This window comes from Molothrus ater, chromosome 6 (genome assembly GCF_012460135.2).
Source record: "Molothrus ater isolate BHLD 08-10-18 breed brown headed cowbird chromosome 6, BPBGC_Mater_1.1, whole genome shotgun sequence".
NCBI classification, from domain to species: Eukaryota; Metazoa; Chordata; class Aves; order Passeriformes; family Icteridae; genus Molothrus; species Molothrus ater.
The window spans coordinates 3,717,478-3,739,453 of NC_050483.2; the positions used below are offsets into that span (position 1 = coordinate 3,717,478).

The 21,976-nt window shown below is 38.6% G+C and overlaps 1 protein-coding gene across 1 annotated transcript in view; it reads right to left on the minus strand.

The window, feature by feature from the left end:
• The window catches only part of SPON1 (spondin 1), a 190,704-nt gene that overhangs the window by 33,737 nt on the left and 134,991 nt on the right, over window positions 1-21,976 (minus strand). The window lies entirely within an intron of this gene.

The following is a 21,976-nucleotide window of genomic DNA, read 5'->3' on the forward strand; positions in this document are numbered from 1 at the left end:
GATGGGCCCTCTCTGTGACACAGGAGGCTTTCAGCCTCAGGAATATAAATGTGACATGACCTCTCCCTTAGCCTGAGTGGAGGGAAAAGCCACTTTTTGGAAATCATTTTTATAAATGCAGATGCCAGGGAAAATCCTACATGAAGTGTCCTGAGCTATGACAGCTGAAAATGCAACTTTACAAAGGCAAATAAGTATAAAGATATGCTGAAAATCCAACTTTACAAAGGCAAGTAAGTATAAAGGTATTTTACCAAGCTCTCACATCACTGGTACAGGTAGAAAAAAGAGAATTTTGTGCTGGCAGGGAGCAATCAAACAGCAGGCAGATCCTCTGGGCAGGCACACCCTGGGTGAGCAGCACCAGCCCAACACTGTCCATGCAGGAGAGATTCAGCACACCCAGGTTCATCTAGGGCAGCCTTCTTCTCACCTCCACACTTTCACAAATAGAGAGACTGTCACCATGATATTTTCTGAAAAATCCTCTTTGCCCAGGATTTTCTCCTGGGAAGCTGAGAAGCCTCAGAGAGGAATGAAAACAATAATTATCTGATGGCTGCTCCTGTGTTTGCTGCTTTGGAATGTGGCTTGGGCATTGTTTACCAACAGGTGAATGTTTGATTGGTTCCACGTGAATTGTTTTTAATTAATGACCAATCACAGCCAGCTGTGTCAGACTCTGAGGAGTCACGAGCTTTCATTATCATTCTTGCTAAGCCTTCTGATGTATCCTTTCTCTTTCTTTAGTATAGTTTTAGTATAGCATAATATAATATAATATAATATAATATAATATAATATAATATAATATAATATAATATAATATAATATAATATAATATAATAATATAATATAATATAATATAATATAATATAATATAATATAAGTGACAGTGTTCACAGGGGTCTGAGGATGAGGGAAGAGATGAGGATCTGACTCCATGTTTCAGAAGGCTTGATTTATTATTTTATGATATATATTATATTAAAACTATACTAAAAGAATAGAAGAAAGGATTTCATCAGAAGGCCAGCTAAGAATAGAAAAAGAAAGAAGAATGATAACAAAGGCTTGTGTCTTGGACAGAGAGTCTGAGCCAGCTGACTGTGATTGGCCATTAATTAGAAACAATTCTATAAGACCAATCCCAGATGCACCTGTTGCATTCCACAGCAGCAGATAACCATTGTTTACAGTTTGTTCCTGAGGCCTCTCAGCTTCTCAGGAGAAAAAATCCTAAAGAAAGGATTTTTCATAAAGGATGTCTGTGACAATATATTATATTATATTATATTATATTATATTATATTATATTATATTATATTATATTATATTATATTATATTATATTATATTATATTATATTATATTATATTATATTATATTATATTATATTATATTATATATTATGCCTTCTGAGAACATGGAGTCAAATTCTCATCTCTTCCCTTGTCCTGGGGACCTCACAAACACCACAGAGAGACAGTTTTGCACTCAAAGTGGTTTAAAAAGTAACTGATGAAACGAATTAGGTTAAAGGTTTGAAGTTAAAAGACATTGTCTGTCTCTGACAACAAAATTTTCCTTAATTTTTAATTTCCCTTGTTTCAATATCCTTGGTTTTTCTCCCAAAGCTGCTTCTGCAGTTTCAGTTTTAAGTACAATTACAGGACTCCAGCTTCCATTTGAAGTAGAATGGCTCCTTCTCTACAGGCTTCAAACTTGGTCAAGAAGTCCAAGTGGAGCCAAAGTGGTTTCCAGGTTGACTTCAATTTAATTTGGATTGTGGCCTAAATTAAAACATGCAAAAAATTGCAAACAACTCTCCTTTTCTCCACATCCACTTTCTACACTGGTGTTCAAGCTGGGGCTGAGTGTTTGACTCAATAGCTGTTCCCTAGAAAAGTACTCCTCTCCAAAAAGTCCTAATGGCATGATTTTAAAAGGTTGATAATGTCATTCTGATACTGACAGCCTTACTGTTACTCTGAAGTTGGTAAAAAATTAATCCTTTGCTTTCCATCCATTTGGTCCTGCAATGTATAAATGAATGCTGATGCAGAATAAAGTAATTAAATGGCAACACACGAACCCTGTGGTATAAAAGCACTGCTAACTTAAAACCTTTTACTGTGCACCTACAAAAGTTTAAAAGCATTTCCTCACTTCAAGAACAGAAAGTGGGACATTGCTCAAAAAGGCAGCATTCAAGATAGAACTTGATTTGAAGTCTTTCCCAACCAAGGGGACTTAAAACAACACTTTTGAAGGGTAAAATCCATCTAAAAAGTAATGAAAGCTTTCAGCAAAAGTTTGAAGTATGATCTGAATACCTTTGGAGTGAAAGAGAGATTAGGAGGATCTAGAAAGCCCTGTAAGTTATTCCATGTGCTCCTGTTACTTTTTGGTAACCAACATGGAATAGCATCTATTCCATACTATTTCCAAGCCATTCTGATAAGTTTTATTACAATTTTAATTTTAGGTCTGCCAAATAATGTTAGAAGCTATCAGTGTGCAGATCACTTAGCACTTTGCAATAATGATATGATTTGGATCAGCTAAACAAATTAATGTGTTATCTGACATCAGAATCAGAGTCAGAGCCAATGAACTGTGGGAATGGAAAACACCTGGTTTGGGCCAGAGCTCAATTTCACTCATTTCATGCTGCTGCTGCTTGGCATTCATTCCATTGTTTTAGAACAGAGAACATTTAATTCCTTCCACAACACTCCTCACACTATCTGAATGCCTCTCTATCCACAGTGAATTCATTTTCACAAGACTCAAAAAGTAGAAAAAAAGCAACATTATCTTCAGTTCCCAGATGATGAATTGAATGTCTTCTGGAAACAAACCTACATATCTGAGTTCTAAGATAGCATCTTCCCCTGCAGGATCATCCTTCCCCTCAAAAATAATTTGTTATTAAAGGAGAAAGAGATAAAGGGAGCATGAAAAAGTGTATTGCACAGTTCTGTGGGGAACCAAATGCTATAAAAATTAGAATGATGTAGTGCTTTGGAGGAATTGTTGGCTGCTCTTAAATCTGATCAGTCTTCTATGATTGGTATAAATTGTCCTTATTCCACCTCCATTGTGTGCAAACACACAGAAATCACAGAAAAGGTTAAAAACCCAATCTTGCCTTTAAAGTATTATCTAATGCAAAATACCTGGTTAATTAATGCCTAACAAATAAAGGACTTCCATGGCATAATACTCAAAGTATGGCATGTTTTCTGCTGTTGACAAAATCAGTAGAAAACTTTCCTAGCTCAGTTTTGCAGATGTATTTGAATGAGAAGGGATACTGATGTAGGCTCATTTTTGAAATTAGTAAAAACTTCAAAAGAAAAAGGAAGTAGGTGTCTTTTTGTGATAACAAAATATTTCTCTGAAAAAAGCAGAGCTGAGACGCAGTTCAACATGAAGAGATGTTCCTAGGAAAGTATGTACAACTACTAGTTTTTTCCAGTTCTTAAAAAAGAGCAGTTTTGAAAAGCTTAAGCTTTTAGTCACAAATTGCTTCATTTGGAAGGGAAAAATGCCCATAATTAAAGACAAAGATTTCTTTTTATCATCTGATGGTGACTAAATTCTGTTTAAATCTATGACTGACTTAGATTCAGGCAGATTATACCTAAAGCCAGTAGCAGAGGTTTGGAATTAACATAAGCAAGAGCAAAAATGCATTTCAGCCAGTGGAATTATACCAGGATTGTGATTGCCCATTTTACTTTGACTTCTCTATGTTTATGACAGCAACTTTGTGGCAGCTGAGAAAGCCACATATATTATAAGATATATAAATATGCCTGAATGGAATTCATTTTTTGATCACAGTACCTACAAATTCAATATTTCCCTGTACAAATAGCTGTTTCTTTAATTTAAAAGTCTTGTTAATTTTCTTTGAAAAATAGGTAATGCCATTTCAGGGAATACAAAATCTGCGTTTTTCAGTTCACCAATTATAAAAGTCTGGAGGAATTTGCAGGCTTTTAATAATAAACAGTCAATTACTAAAACCACAATTTTGGGCTTGAGATAGATAAAGAAATACGGCTGGGGTGAAACTGAATAAAAACAGAAGGAAAGCTGAGCATTTAAATCCATTTTTGAACTGTTACTGCCTGAAAACATCCCTGCTTCAGGAGAGCAAATAACCCAGCACCTCTGTCAGTCCCAGCTTAACTGCTATGCTGTACAGGAAAGCTTTCCTGAACTGGATGCTTGGCAATTTTGTATTCACTTCTACAAAGAAAAACCTCTCTGTCAGTCAATCAGGCTGAGAATTTCCCCCAAATGTGGGTATTGTCCATATTTTGCAGGAATTATGTGTCAAAGCTTCACCATTTCAGGGTGGTGATTGCACAGATGTCAGCTGACATTGTGTGTTTTAAAATAAGCTTTCTGAGGGTGTTACAGGAATTATAAGTCCCGACTTTTTGAAAAGTTACGAGGATGGGATGCAAAAAGAAGTGTGTTCATTGTTAATCTGGGTTTATATCCCAAAAGCACAGGCTCACTTTGCATTAACAACTTCTGCACTCCTGTCCCACAGGGCTTCCTTTCACTGGGGTGGAGGTTTCAGGAGGTGAATGTGGGCTGAAATTGATAACAGAGCTGTTGCTAATGGCAACATTGAAAATCAGATGTGCTGGTTTATTTCCATGAAGGTGCAGTTACATAATCTGGGGTGCTCCCAATAAAGCAATAGTTCATGTTTTGCACAGTGTAAAGCTTAGCAGTGTGTGTTAATGAGCCCTAGGTATGCTCTGAGGATCTGAGCTCTCATTTTCTCTGCCTGAGCAGATTCCTTAGAAAAGAGTCTCCCTCAGGAATCCAGTTCTTGATTGCATGTTGATTTTCTACTGCACACACTGCTTCGTTCTACATCCAATACTTTGCTGTTTCGAGCACTACAGAAACATTCCGGGATCCTAAATCACTTTGCCACACCCAAGGGAAAATCTTTTTACTACAGTTCAAAATGCCTACTTTTTAAAGGGGATCAAACTAGACTTTTGAGCTGACCTTAAGTGGGCAACTCCCACCCTCTGCTTAATAGGTTTATCCAACACAAACCCTTTTGACCTCCTCTTGTCTTAACTTTCCCAATTCCATAGATCCTTTAGGCTAACCTGGCCTTTAAAGCTAAGTGCTATAAAGCTACTGCTATTTTAAATTCTCTGAAGATTGGACACCAGAAGAGAAATGGGGGGAAAAAGGCCCTTGACACCAATCCAACACATTCTGTGTGCAATAAAGCAGCTGTATGCAACTGAGTGGCAAGACAAAACGTGCATTCACTGCAGATAAAGATAAAACTGGTTTAAATCACTAGTTTCACTCATCAGATTCATATCCAGGTAACTACAGCATTTTTTTTTTTTCTGTTCAGGCTCCTTGAAATAGTCTCAAAACAGTCAGGGATGAAAGCATTGGGCATGCTAGGAATAAGTGAAATTCAACTGCTTAAACAGCAGCAGGAAAGCTCAGGAGAAGGCTGGATCTGCTCTGAGAAGTAGCCCAAGGAATGGGGGCACAGAACAATTCTGTCATCTGCTAAATGCTGGCACTGAGACTCCAGGTGTCACAATTATTCTTCCTGATGCTTTGCTCACACATTAGCCAAATGCAGGAGCTTGGGCAGAGGAGAAATAATTATTTGGCTAATAGCAAGGGGTTTTAAATAAGACCAGCAAATTAGCTCAGGAGGTGAGCTTTCCTGACCCTTGATAGCACTTTGACAAATCAATGTAGGGGTTTTATTCCATTCAGGATGTAGAATAACATTTTGTAAATGTGCTTTAGCTGCTGTACAGAGGCAATCACAACAGCTTAATTTCCCTTCAGTAAAATAACATGCCTAAGCCACCCTTTACCATTTCTTCAAGAAGAAAAAATCCAAACCAAAATTTACCAAAAAGCCCAGAATGAATATAGCTTTTTAGCAAGTTAAGGAATCAAAGATCCATATTTTCTGTAGTCTGGAAATGAATATTATCTTAGGGAAATCACCTTTCCATCCCTTGCCAGCCCCCAATACATCCAGTAGAGCTCTGCCCCATGAGCCTTCCTCTGGCACAGCACAGCCTCACAGCTCATGCTGTGACATTCACCTGCTTCAGGCTTTAATGACCAGAACACCTGGGGCTGGGATTGGGGATAAAGTCATCTACATCTCTGCCAGGACTCAGGAGAGCAGGGCTTTAAGGGGAATGTCAGGGATTTCTCCAAGAAGTGGAGATGTTGCCATTTTTCCCGTCAGGGGCTGCCTTTATCACCTCCTTCCCTTGCAGCTCCTTTGCCCTTGGAAAGCAGCTCTGTGTGCCCTGTGTGACTCCAAGTGCTGTCTCTGCATTCCTCCACAGGGAGCAGCTCCAGTCTGGCAGCCCTGATTCTGCTGGTGGACTTTAATTCTGTCTCAGCTTTGCTTCTGCACCCCTGTAAGTGAGGACAGACAGACAGAGGAGACTGCACTGCCCAACCTGCAGGCAGCACTGGCTTTTAGGGCAGTGGGGAGCGTTTGTTTTTCTCTGACAAGGAACTCTCCTGTCCTGTTTTCCAGCAAGGATTTGCAAGGGGGTCTTTTCTGGAGCCTGTGGCTCAGTGGGAGCCTCTCCCTGACACTTTTGTCTGACCCCATCCTGGTGCAGTAAATACTCAGGTGGGCTTTGTTAAACCACTGGAGCAATTTATCATTGAACCTTGTTAATACTGTTGCTTCTCTCTTGCAAGAAGTGCATCTCCCCATCCACAACAACAGGGGCAAATCCAGAAACTGAGACTGGCCCTGAAAATTTCCTTCCTGCTTAGAAATTTCAGTGGTCATCCATCTGGGGGGGGGGTTCACCCTTGCTTTCCAGCAGTTAAACAGCAGGAAAATGGCATTTTGTTGTGGATTTGTTTGGGTTTTGGGTGATTGTTGGTTTGTTTGCTTGTTTTTGAAAGTTGTTTAGCACTAACTGTTCTCCCAGAGGAGTGTAGGAGGTGAGATGAAGGATATCTCCCTACCTGTTGCTTAAAGAGCTCCAAGTATCTTTACATCAGTTAATACGACCACACTTTCCATGTGCCACTGAGTAGAATTAATATTAAAAGAGGAATTACATAATTCAGCATTAAATACTGTAGGAGATGCTACTAGAGTGACATCTGCACTCGATATCATTAACATACTAGGGAAGAACTATTAATTCCACTGTAGAAAGTACTGTTTGGGTTCCTATTTGCTTATTTAGAAATGCCAAAACAGAAGAGAAAACTAGGAGTTAAACCCTGGAGCCACAGTGCTGCATGTCACCCTGTAGTGATCAGATATAAATGGTTGATGTTGTCTCAGTTATGAGCCAGACATGAAGAAAGGTGTTTGTCTTAAGGAGCCTCCTGAAGTGCTCTGGAAAAGGCCATACACATAAAATTGCTGAGTGCAGCACTCATGTAGGTATTTTATTATTAGAATAGTTCTAAGTTAAAGACCACAAACAGGGGCTTGCACTCTAAAAGCAGGAATTTGCCATGTTGCATTGTACTCACAATGTTAACTCTAAGAAATTAATGAGAAACAATTAATGACAAACCTCACTGCAGTGAGGTCAGGATGACCATAAGTATTTCAGTTTTAGCTGTGAGATACCAAAGAATGGTAGGGACACACCCCAAGGCTGTTACCTCAGCTAAAAATGCTTATTGGGAGATGCATCCTTTGTTATTTCAGTAGTTGTTTTGAAATCTTGTGTACACTGACCTGTTTATATGCTTATTTCTAAACCTAATGTTCTGAAGTTAGGTTTAAATTTAAATAATAATAAACAGAGTTTATTAATAATAATAAACAAAGTTTAGCTGTTAACCATGTTATCATGAAATGACATAATGCATTCTTATGCCACGAAACAGGCATTTTAAATATTGCATGGCCTGTTCAGTCCCAAAAAAAGGCACAGTAATTACGTGTTTAATAAACTTTGGTAGTTCTTTCTCATTCCGCTAGTAAAGTACCTAGGTCTATAGTCCTGTTGTGATCATCTCATTTTTATTCCTTTAGGTCTCTTCTAGTAACGCTGTGATCAGGATTGTCCAGTGTTAGAACTGTGCTCAGTTCCCTTAAATCAAGGATACCATGTACAGACATTTATTTTGCTTCTTTTACTTTACTTTTTACTTATCTTTTACTTTCTCTCCCTCACATCCTCTCTCATACCAGGCTCCTGCTGAGGGATTTCCAGAAGAACACTTAACACCACCATTATTCACTATTTTATTTGTACAGACTGCTCCCCACTGAAGTCCTGTTCCAGGTGTTTGGCCACTTATTAAAATCTTTTGCTATCCCTTGAAATAAAATTAGGTTGTTTTCTTTTAATTAAACTCTAAAGAGATTAGAACAGCTGCCTTATTGAAGGGCAAGCTTCCAAAGGGGTTAATAATTGCAGCAGCAAAGCCTGGTAAATGCCACATGTTATTACCAAGGCAGTGCTTGGACTCTCTCCACTGGAGTGGCTTTAAGAACACATCACCCTGTGGTTAATCAGAATTAATGTTTTCAGCATTCGTGTTTCCAATGCAAAAGCACCCAAAATTCACAGGGTCGTCCCTTCCTGCCTTCTCCTGCAGTTGCACACTGAAACAAACTGATGGAAATGTTCTTTCAGAAGAGAAGAATTTGTGGTTAAACCATTGATTAATCCAGCGAGCACAATTGAGTTGTCTGAGAAACCCAAACTACATTAATTTTGTGTAAACTAACAAAACAACTAAGGGTAATTTATGGCTCAAACCCCACTTTGACAAAGCCAAAACCCATGTAAAAGCAAGCTAAAAGGCACACTCTAAACCAGACCCTGAACAGGCACAGCTTTGAAAAGGAAATGGTTTTCCTTTGATATGGACCTGGCTAGAACTGTCTTATAAACCAGGGCATTGTCTAAAGAAGGGACACGAAAATTTTAAACATTTCCTTTCCCCCAATACCATCCAGAGAGCTGGACACCTGCTATCTCTCATCCTGTTCTTGGTTTCATTGTATTATAATCTATGCTTAAAAAAAAAAATAGCCTTCAATAGAAATTTATTTCCAACTATTAATTCACCCTCATCCATCTCTACCCCAGTCAGAAAACAAGTGACCTTTTGCCACTCCATTCTGTCTTGACAGTCCTAACAAAGTTTTCTGCACTCTGGTAGACTTCCTACAGTGCTGTTTGCTGTTATAAAAATCCAAACAGAGCACCCAACATTTCACATGAACTCTGTAAATGAAATAAAAGGGAAGATAGAATATGATCTAGAAAGAAATCCTACAGTCAGGGAAAAAATAAATCCAATCTCCAGTAAGATCTACTCTGATGGTCAGGAAAATGTACAAAATATCTTCCAAGTCTGGGACCTTAGATCCAGTACTCTCTGCTGATGAACAGTTCCTGGTGTCTCACATGGTCTTTTTCCCTCACCACCCAGCTGATTAATTAATTAATTGAACACAGTCAGTGTTCAGAGTTTAGAATTACCTGAAATTTTAAGCACGATCTCTTTCTGTAGACTTTCCTCCCATCAGACAAACATTTGTGAAAACTCTGGGAACAAAACCCACTTTCTACTGAGCCAAAGTTTAATGCTCTGAACCACCCAGCTTCAATTTCTTCAAAATGTTCTGCTCATTTTAGAAATGAAAGCAAATCTCCTTCTCAAAGATCTCAAAAGACACCAATTGCTCCAAGGCTTACACCTTATCAATTATTCATTTTCTGAGTCAGAATTGCTCTGTACAACAGGCAAGAACATCTGAAAAGCCAGATACTGTTCATGAATAATGTTAGTTTCGTTCTGAAATAATTGGATTATACAAAAGCTATGACTCTTTTTGAAGAAGGTGCTACATGCTATAAGCATGACCAGGTGAATCTGAATTTAACACTTTATAAGATATGATCAGACTTCTGAAGTAATTAGGATTTCTTACTTCCCACCTGTTTTATATGTAGTCCTTTGTACATTTTCTAGGGTCAGGGATCTCTAAACTGCTCTGAATGCCTCTCTCTTCCTGACCAGTCCCAATTGTATCAATCTTTTCAAAGACTTCTCTTAATTACTGCTTCCTATGGCTCCACAAGAAATTACAAAAAGCCTTAAACATTTACAGTTTCTTTTTCCACTTTCAGGTCCACATTTCTGCTGCTTTGTTCTGCACAAGTCTTCTACAATAAATCACCCAGCATTATTGTTCCCATGTGAGTGCATGCCTTTCATTTTTGTGAACTAAAATCCAACCATCTTATTGACTGCAGCTGCTTTTAAATACACTTTGGTGTCAGCAGTGATTTACTTTTCAATTATTTTATTTTAGATGAGTGGTCCTTTTGTTTTTCTAATAGCTGCTTTAAAGGCAGTGTTCAAATAAATGAAACTTCAGCATCTGAGCAGGGAAAACAAGCTAATTCACAATTCCTTAATGAAAGAATTTCCTACAATAACATTCCTGATGAAAATATCACCACAATTCCCAAATGTTTTACATTTCAGTTGGATGACAAAGGGCATCACTTCCTTGAAGTGGGGCCTAGCAGAGCATTCTTGGGAGATTCTTGCTAAAAAGACCAGCAGGGACTGTGCAAAGATTATTTCTGTCTCTTTTCCAAAAGCCTGAGAGACTGCTTTACTGGTTTTTTATTTCAGGCACAAAGCCAAGTCCTGAATCAAATGCTCACCTAAATTAAAGACTAGGGATTGGATCTTAGGAGAAGCTCCTTTTTTGGCCTCTGATAGATGTATGCAATTTGTCTGCAGGAGCACATTTATGCTGCATCTGGGGAAATATTGAGCATAGAGGTAAGCTGGTATTTCTCCAGGGAGAGATTATAATCAGCAAAAACAAAAACTTTACAATCCATTGCAAAAATGCACTCTAGGCAATGGAAGGGGGAAGCAAGAGTACATTGGTGAATGTGGAAGGTTCAGGTTTATCCGTGTTCTGTTGAGGTGATTTTAGGAAATACTTCATGAGAAAATATCTTGGGACTGCACTGCATATTGTTTCTTTCACATGTACATGAAGTATCAGATATTAAAAATATTTCTGTAATTCTATGAAATATTTGATGAACTTTCATGACATAGAAATTTTATGATCACAAATGATTTAAAACTGTCCACCAGTTCCATGTCAGGTGATTGCTTTCAGTTTCTGTGCTACTGGCCACTGTTAACCTGGCTGAACAGAGAACAAGGTATTGTACATTTTTTGCAAGTTTTTCTTTTTTAATTGAATGTGCAGAATTGAAAAGTAGCCAAATGAAATTTGTGGCTGCTGTTTCTTCTGATTTCAGATTTAAATATTTATCTGCATTTCTGAGGACAGAATCTAACTTGTTTAATTAAAGACAAGAGGTCAAGCGTTTGTTCTTGCTGTGATCCCTCACTAGTCTTGAGCAGGGAGTTCTTAAAGAATTCAATCTTACAGAATTCCAACTCTGCATGTTTTGGGTATGCATCTGTTTGCTTACCTAGGCAAACAAGGAGGGAGATATTTAGGGCCTCCATCACTCTGCAGCCCACAGGAGGCTTCATGTAACTTTCACAGTGCCAGCATTTCAGAATCACTACTACGTACATTCCACTTAATTCCATTATCTTAACAACAACATTAGCTCTGATGTGTCACAGGAGCCTCTAGGGCCTAGAAATGACTTATGAATTAATTATCAGAAGCATAATCATTAAAAAAATAAATTCGATCATTATGATTTCTAATTCTAATCCATTAACATGCTGGGGGGGGGGAAGGACATTCAGCAAGTTTTCTTTATGCCAGAACTACACATTGAAGGTGAAAAAAGAGCTTTGCAGTGAATACAGAATTTCAGCCACACAGATTTATGATGAATACCATAATGAGGGATGGCATTAAGTGAGACAAAAACATCAACAAAACGCTGTGGATTTTTTTGCTAGTAATGTCACAAAGTCAAAGGCAGGATCCATCTCTGTGTTTGAGAAGTTCCTGGAGCATTTTGGGTTCCAAGCCTAACAAAATAAAATGGATGTGTTAAGCAGCTCACAAGTGTTTGCAACGTTTGTGCTTTTTGATGGTCTGGTTCCACATCATGGTGACCCCATGGTATTTCAAGATCAAAGAACCATCTAGGTAGATGTATGAAATGGAAAGAGATTTGTAACCAGAAGGTTAAGAGCTATGGCAGATTCTTGAAGATCACATCCTATTCTCCCTTTTAGTAGGCCACATCTGGATGTTCTGAACAGCTGCAAAAATTATTTCACCTTGATTCATTTAGAGAGGAAAAGAAGAGAAAGGAAAAATTCAGAGAAGTACTGAGGTTATTGCTGACATCTGTCTCCGAAAATTTTAAAAGGGAAAAAAACAGTGGATCAATTTAGTTCAAAGTGATACCTGGGAAATATATTGCAATGGATTTCTGTGAGTCAAAAAAGGACCATTCAAGAAGGAGATTGGGAAAAAGGCACAATAGTCTTCAGCCTCCCAGCTGAAGAGCCAGTTGCAGTGGGACATGCTGCCATCTATTAGTCTAACTCAGATCTCCAAGAAGACAAAGTCTCAGAAGGCACATTAACAGGAATCACTGTTATATTCACTCAGAAAATTTACATTTGCTTGTATTTTAACGTAAGGCCTATGGATGCACCCCTGCTCTCTGGAGAAGCAAGAGGTCCATCTTTGTAGAACCTCCAGTATTTACAGTGTTTTTCCAAAAACTTTGTAGAACCTCCAGTATTTATTGTGTTTTTCCAGGCTGTGAAACTGAAATGCCTTACAAGTAATTTGGCCTTGGAAAACCCAGTTTTTAAAATCACCACAAGCTGTTGCTGCTATTTATAAGGTGAGATTGAAGGAAGTCCAAGATTGTTATTAGCTTGCAATCCTGGAAGGTGGGATTTTCCATTTTAGTGGGAGATAGCTTTTCTTAAAATAACTTCAGTGAAAATAATCAATTGCTTTTTCACCTTTGGAGCACAATTTCTTCGGGAATACATTATAACTTCAGGAGTCATTTTGTTAAACAAAACACCTGAAATAATCCCCTACTGAACCCACCCCACTGATTTCCATCTGGCTCGGCAGGCAGCTGGTGGCTGGGGTTCTGTAGGACAATCTCCTCTCAGCAATGGCAGCTAATCAATTAGCATGGAACTGATTAACACCTTATGCTGGCTTATCTTCTCATCCACACCTTGCTTCTGCAACCTCTGCCTCAGGGGTGAGCTGTATTTTATCTCGTGGAGGTAAAGGACTTGTTCTCATCAATGTGTGCAGGGTTCCAGAGAACTAAAGTTCAGTAAGAGTTTATTTATCTAAGTGTTTGACATTTCTTGGCTGTTTTGTAAGTGAGGGCCCAAGCACAATAAAGAATATAATATTGTTATCTAGTAAGAACTTGTCATTTATTCATTATACTCACATATCTGTGAGGCAAAGTTCTTGTCATAAAGTTCTTATTGTCTGGGGAATGGAGAAGTGACTCTTGAATTACAGCTGCTCTTGTGCAGAATAATGTGCAGTATAGTGCTTCTAACACATTGCCTTAAAAAGAAATAACCATCCTGACAGCTTGAGAGATGATTTTAGAAGAACCAGATCTCTCTTTAATGAAATAACAGAGCACTAGCCATTAATAGTATTTAAAAGTTAGTACTACTGATATAATTCGGCTATTTCATCTATAAAACATAAAATAAACTTTTCCATAACACATTTTAACCTGCAGTTAAAGTGCTGTAATTTCCAACAAGCATTCATCCAATCTGCTGTGTTGCATAAACACATAATTTTATCAGGAATTACAGCACATGTAAGTGTTTTTATTGAATTGTTTGTATAAATAGGGCTCTGTTTACACACACGATGGTATTTCAAACAATAATGAATAGAAAATTCTCGGCTTCCTTTCTACTCTATTTCACATAAGAACTGCATACGTGTCTTCATTCAAGTATTTACCTTTATTATAGCAAATTTTTTTTTTGCAAACTGAACGTTTATAAGGAATTCCTTCTTTTGCTATGGGAACATGGCAAACAGCATGCATGAAAACTGGAAGATGAGTCTTTATATCAAGTGAAACAGAAGATGTAGGTATGATTTTTAAAGAAATACTAAAAAAAGATATTTATTCAATGAACACATTGAATCAGAACATCAAGATTTTTCTACTCTAAAATATAAAGATGCAGCTTGTGTATCCACACTTCAGATCTGCAAGTCCTGGTCTAGTTTCTGCATATCCTAAATGCACAGATAATCTGTGCATGAAACAGAGGTGCAAAGGTATACTCACACTAGGCACAAGACTGATAACTGAGCCTTAAAAATGGGCTCTTATCACTCTTGGTAGCACTTTTATGGGATGGCATTCCAAGGCAGGAGGATGCCAGCACTGATCCAACTCTCTGATTGCCTTGACCCCTCTCAGGTTGTGCCGTCAGGGAGCTTAGGCTCAGACACCCCCAGGGCTCCCAAGTGACTGAGTCATGACAACATTGCAGGAAAAAATACGAAATATTCATACAAGACAAAGAAGACAAAGAAGAAATATTCATATGCAATTACACTAACTGAATAAACAAGATCCAAAAATGAAAATCAATATGCCAGTGCTCTAAGGCAGAGAAAGAAGTTTAAAGGCTGCAGATCTCTCTCTGCTGCTGAACAAAGACAACTGAAACAGGGATTTCCAGGAGGGGTGGATGTGACCTGGGAGGCTTGTATAAACATTCCACATGTAGTGGTTATCAAAACAATATTGTCAACTGGAATTAACTCTGATAAATTCCACTGCCTTTATCTGTGAAGCCTCATTCCTATTAGCAAGCTTTTCAGTTTTGAGTATGTGCTGCAATGCAGAATAAAATGTGACTTCCTTCTTTTTGTTTTAGATACTTCCAATAGCATTAAAAATGCTATCCCTGCTACCTTGCCTGAGCTAATTAATATCCCAAAACGTGATGAAAACACCCCAGCATGGGTACATTAACAAGATGGTATTTGGTGTACAGTGACCTGTTGTATGCCTGATGCAAGAACAAGCGGGTCTTTTGTTACTGAAATATTCACATCCTAAGCACTAAAATCACTGCTTTATCCCATAATACTGCATTGATTAACATTAATTAATTTCACATGTTGTATGAGAGACATAGCGACTTCATCTTCCTGTTTCAGTATTATTCTTGTCTACTGGTTCATGTGCATGTTTACCTGTTTCATTACTCCCCTCTTCTCTCCTTTCTTTTTAACATCCTGTTGCTTTTTCACTTGATAGCTGCCTAGGGCATGGATTATCTCTGTCTTGCATGCCTATAAAAATATAACACATCTATACCTAGAGGCCCTGGTCAGGTCTTTAAGGCACTGCTGCAACAGCAAAAATCAATAATACTTGGTGTAGCAGAAATGAAAGAAGGTTTCTATATGTGAAACCATTTAGGAATTAATGGCCTTGTAGGTATGGCAACACAGTTCCTTCCTAATTCCCTTGCTTCGTCCCTGTTGATTGTCCAACAGGATTTAAGCTGAGAGGCAGGTGATGGTTTCTTTCTGCAGGATAAATTAGTTTGTGCACATCTCTTTGCTGCCAGAGGCAACCAACTTTAAAGCCAGTTTGGGGATTCATGCACAAGGCTGCGACCACCAAAGAGCAAGAGAGACACGCACACACAGTGTGTGTTTCAATGCACAGAACCTGGCTTTGGTCATCCTTCATCCCTGACTAAGTCCCTGGTTAAACTCCTGTGGGTTTGGAGTCATCTCAGGTCACTGCAGGCAGCCCACGGTGTGCCCAAACCACTGCAGAGGAAGCTTCTCTATGTGCTTATTCCCCCACCACATTCCTCAGTCACTGCTCAGCAGCTCCCGGTGTGGACTGAGGGATTTTCAGCCAGCCTAGCCCATCAAAGAAGACCTTGTGCTGTTAAACACCAGAAATTGGGGCTGGCAGAAAGGGTGAAACACTTCCACAATGAACACAAGATTTTGCCATGTCATCTAAAGCCACAACCATGTGCTGCTGTCAGAAGTGACAAATTCCTGTCCTAGAACCATGAACACTGAGGGAGACAGGACCAGAAAGAGAGGAGAGAGGAGAAGAAGAGCACATTTAGATTAAGGCAGTACATCAAAGCCATGTTAAGACAATATGTTATATTATCCTTTCATAGTGCAGCCTGTTATTCCTTGTAAAGTGGTGCCTACAGCAGAACAGGAAATTTGGAAAAATGTTCAAGACACAGGGACAATGTCAGGAGTGACAAGTTCCTGTCCCAGAACCATGAACACTGAGGGAGACAGGACCAGAAAGAGAAGAGAGAGAAAAAGAGCCCATTTGGGTTAAGGCAGTATGTTATGTTATCCTTTTGTAGTGCAGCCTGTTATTCCTTGTTAAGTGGTGCTCATAGCAGAACAGGAAATTTGGAAAAATGTCCAAGACACTGGGTAAATAAAGGGTTAATATCCTTACAATTTTCCAGTGCAACAATGCTAATTTGCTGAAATCAAAAGAGATTGTAGAAATACATATTTGTTTTGAAGAATTCTTTCCAAACTCGGGCAGATTTCTGCTGGAAATTCACTCTGTTTCCCATCTAGAAAGCTGCTTGGGGACCTGGGACCTCATTTAATTTGCTCAGGGCTGCTACTTAAAGTCCTTAAAGCCCAGGAGCACACTGCATATGCTCCTAACAGGGACTCAGCTCCCCACTCCAGCCATGACTTTTAGGATTGTTTGGCTCCCTGCCATGGAGTTGAAATGAGGTTGATCCTCTGGCTCTCCAAGCTGCCTGCTGGCTGTGGCACTGTAGTGGTTTTGGTTTGTTAATTTGAGAATTTTTTGGTTGAGTGTGGTGGGTTTAGTGTTGGATAATTGTTAGTGTATTTATTACAATGTACTTACTAATTTTTTGTTGTGATATAGGATTAGGAGAAAGGTCAAGTAGGTTTAAAATTTTAAAAGGGTATAAAGAAAAATGTATCAATAGTAAGTAACAGTAATAAGAATTAGAATAAAATTTTTAGATTGAAAAATTTAATTTTTAGATTTAAAAGAATTTTTCAGATTTTTTCATCTTTAACATATATTTTTCACAGAAACATATACAACCTTCTAATAATTAAACCCTTTACATTATTTCTATAAATACCTCCCATATAAAACCACCACAGGCAGCTGCCCAGATGAGCAGCCTGGGGAATTGTGGGCTTTTTGCAACACCGGGAGCCTTGCCTGCATTTGGGGCTCTTCCATTTCCTTGGCCAATTTTCCAGGAGTTGAAGACAGCCATCACTGTATCACTTTTTTGGGAAACAAACAGGCAAACAAAAAAGCCCCACCACAGAACAGCCCCACAGAAGTGGAATGACTATTCCAGTCCACTGGAAATGCAAATACTGTGCTGCTGGACATTGACGTGGCTGTCTTGGGCTGCCTGTTTATTTTAGGCCACTCTGAGTTCAGTCCCTATTCCAATGGCCCATGGATGTCACAGTGAGTCAGGTTTTTTTGACTGGGTGAGCTAAAATACTTGAGATGCTGGAGGAACATCTTAAAATGCTTCACACATTTCACGAAATCATGCAAAAAAAGTACTTAGGAATACCCCCTCTTTAAAAACACTACCCTGCCTCCATATATCCATAGCTTATTACTGTTGATGAGGAGATTAAAATGCAAAAAGAGCTCTTATTAAACAGAAAATGTAGTTTGGCTCCATCCTTAAGCAAATTAGCACCCTAAACAGGATTTCTAAGTGCATTTTAAAGAGAAACAGCTGTTATTAAGCCACTAGATATTTTGGCTTAAAATTGACTAAAAAGTAGGCAATAGTCTCATTTAAATAGCATGCAGAAGAGATGTGGGAGGCAGGATGATTATCTGTATTATGCATGACTGAAAAGCAGGCTCCATTTCTGTCTCTTTGTGCATCTAAATAGTGTGGAGACACACAATTAGAATGATGCACAAGGAGGAGGTGTGAGAGTGGCCTTGCTTTGGAAGCTCTGTGGGGTTTTTGAGAAGCATGTGGCTCTGCCTTGCACGAAGAGTGCACCCTGCCAACCAAGCCAAATTTCATCTCTCCTCAGCCAAATTTCATATATCCATATCTAAGTAGTGCCAAGCACATTTCTGGCTGGGGTTTTGAATAACCCCTACTTGTAAAAAAATAAAAAAAAAAAAAATTGCTCGACTTGTGCTGATATATTCTGCTGAACTTAAACCCAGCAATAACTGAAATCTAGGGTCATGGCAATTCTGAAGAAAAATGCCCTTAAATGAAGCAATGACTAAAGATGACCTTAAAAAATCCCTATAACATCTAATTTGGGTTGAATACAACTTAAGCCAAATAATACTTTCAGTACTTAACCCCACAGAGTCAATTTTCTTGATATGTTTGCAGCAATGGGGAGTTTATACACGTGTAAATAATGTTATTTGTATGGTCTGGTTATATATAAGCATATGGAAATCTACCTGAAAATCTGTCCCTTAGAGAATGAGCTAGTTAAATAAAAAAGATGTGTGAACTCTGTAGTTGGGAGCACAGATTTCCTATGAGTAAAAATCTTAACCCAAACGAGTATTTCACAATTTTCATATTGGAAAATTTTGTACTGCATCCCTCTGCCACGAACAAATGAAACTGTTTTACCCTGTCGGCCCAGACACCACCATTTATCACATTTAAATGCAAAATTGCCTCAAAAGAAAAAAATCAGATTTTACGTTGACTAGAAAATGAGTTACATTCAGAGATCCTAACAAATGTGAACATGCTCAAAGATGTGTTTTGTTGACAGTTTTTAAATATTCAGTTCCCTCATTTGACTCCAAATCATTCTGCTCTCTGAAGAGAGGTAAAAAGCTTTCAACTCTTTTAGTCTGTGAAAAAAAAAATAGCTGAACTCTTCAACTTGATTCTTCTTTATTCCAACCTTTTGAAAATCCACTGAAGATTCTTTTTTTTTTTTTCAACTGGTCACTCCCTGAGTAACAGAACAAAACCTCCTCTTTGTTCTGCTGTGTGACTGATTAGGTTGTACCTGGCTGGTGAAAATGAACATTGATTATTGCTGTGCACTGTGTTTATAGCACACTTTCCCTGCTCAGCTCCCTGTACCCACCATCCATGTGTGACCCAATCTATAATGATGAAAATGGATGCAGTGAGGATAAATGGCAGTGCTATTCACACACAGAGATCTCTACAAATGAGATGTGTGTTCTTGAACTGGGCTGTCAATTAAAACATCTTGGATGCTTCCCCCTTGGCAAAGAGCTGCGCTCAGTAACATGTTTATAAACATGCTTATAAACAGATTTAAATAGCTTTTCATATTCTATTTTTTCCCAGATGATGCAGCAAAGATTAAAATGCATTAGTGATGAGCCATACATTAAAATGAAATAATCCTCCCAATTAAAAAAAAAAAAAGTAGAAAAACAAACATAATAAAAAAGCCAAAGGAGTGGAAAAAAAATAAACCATGAGCCATATGCTGAGTTAGAAAATATTTGACTTGTTGGCAGCTCCTGTGACTTGCATAATTCCTCTGACCTTAACACAGTTCAGGGACACTGAGCCCTGGTAGGTCTAAGACCAAAAGACTGCAAACATCCCCCAAAGTCCTTTTTCACCATATTTACTCTTCTTTCTGTGTGGAATGTTCTTTGCCTGCACACTCAAAACTGTAACCAAACACTGAAAGAGTAGCGAGGTTTTGAGGTTGATTTGAGTTGTATTCAACCCAAATTAGGTTTTATAGGGATTTTTTAAGGTCATTTTTAGTCATTGCTTCATTTAAGGGCATTTTTTTTCAGAACTGTCATGACACTAGATTTCAGTTATTGCTGGGTTTAAGTTCAGCAGTCACTTAACTGTAATTTTGATTTTTATAGTGTTTATTATGTTGTTACATTATATTAGACTGCTCTATGACAATCCCTTATTGTTTGTTACAGCATTCCAGAAACACCCCAATGAACTAAGGCTGCTTTCCAACAACAAATAAAGCTGCAGGAAGATGCTGTGCATCCATATGGACTGAGCCACCACTCACAGACAGCACTCTGAAAAATATTTATAAATCAAAGTAATGGCAAAAATTTTCCAGCTGTTACAGAAAGGCTGGCTGGTGTGAGAGGTTTTCCCTTTATTCCGTTCTGCAGGTGGAATTATGTTATTTGCTAAAATCTAGGGGTTGCTACACTCTCCTAAGTCCCCACAAGGCTCTTTCCACTCTGAGGATGCCAGAGTTCCTTTAGGAACCTCAAGGCGTGACCAGGCTTGACAGTTTTTGCCTGGAGTTATTGCTGATTTCTCAGCTTTTGTCACTAACAGCTTCCATTAGTTCACCTCAGAGACACTGGACAGATGGAGTAATTGGACCTTGGGGATTTTGATGGCCTTTTTTTTCTTTTTCTTTTTTCAATTGTACTGATCAATTGAGTAAATTCCAGCTGCAGGCAGCAGCTGGGTTTAGGATCATTTTTAGCCTCACATAAATGACACACCAGGAGAGCACAAAGTTTCACCACGCAGCACAGGTGAAAAACTTTTAATGGACATGTCCTCAAATCAGCCACTGAACACATCTGTAATGCACATCCAAAAACTCCAAACCCATCTTCTCCACAGCAGCACTTCTGAAAGTGCCCTCCCTGGTTTCAGAAAGACACAAGTCTTTCTGAAGTAGTTTTTGTTGCCATTATATTTCAAGAGTTCTATTATCATTACACTGCAAGGGTTCCATATTGCCAGAGTTTTGTACCTCCTTGGTGTTTCTCATAGGCAGCTCCTCTAGGCACTGACTCTTACCTTGTTCTCACAGCAGCCAACTGGCTTCAATTCCCCCTTGGCCAACCAATCCACTCTTTTATAACACTCTCCTGATTGGCCACAGCTGCAGCCTGTTAACATCAGGCCTCTCCTAATCCTTAATAATTGGCTCAGCTGCAACTCTTTAGGGGGTAAGATTGCTTTCTATACTACCTTTATCTACTTATGTTCTATCTCCCTACAAGTTCTCTCCTAAATGTAAACTGTTCTTGTGTGTGAGCAGCCCCTCTCTTCCTGGGAACTTAAGATGACCTTTACAAACTGCAACCATGTTTGCTTTAAATGTCTTTCTTTGTGGAATGAGAAATAAAACCAGAATAGCCTCTTTTTGATACTCTGGAGAGTGTGAGGTTAAAAGTGGAACAATTAAAGAACATAATTTAAAAAAATCTTCAACAAGGAAATCAGTCTTTCACCTGATGTATTTTCAGACTGCTAACTGATTTTCTGTGGAAATAATCATATTTTTAACAGCTTTTGGGTTTTGAGGTACAAACAGCCTAAGACATTAAGAGAAATAAGTCAGTCAAGACCAAAACAATGACATTTTAGTGAAGGAAGATGTAGCTGACAGTTAATTCTGAAACTGAGCTGCAGAGCTGCCATCAGACATAACCTGGTTCAAACTGCAGCAGTATTCATAAAGGCCTTTAGATGCTTTTCTCCCACCACAACCAATTTCTAAAAGGTAAGAGTAATTCTTTTCCATCCTTTAGAAATCTTTTGTACTCTAAGAATATTGCATGCTTGGAAAATACAGTCCTGAGAGGGACAGGAGTGATTGGCCCATCCCTGCTGCCACAAAGCGGGAAGGACAGGGAGGGACAGCACATGGGTGGGAAGCACAGGCTGGAGAAATGGGGTTTGTAAAGTTCAAAAAAATGGAAATACAAAGTCCTGCACCCTGGGAGAAACAACCCCATGTGCCAGTTCTTGACTTCTTTCTGTCAAGGTCAGGATTGAAAGTGCTCAAGGCAATATTTCATGTTTGGACTCAGATGTTTATTAGTTCTTATCTATATCACAGACTGACAAAACCCTGAGTTCTGCAGCATTTCACTAACAAGCCACAAAATGGCCCCATATCTATCCCTACAACA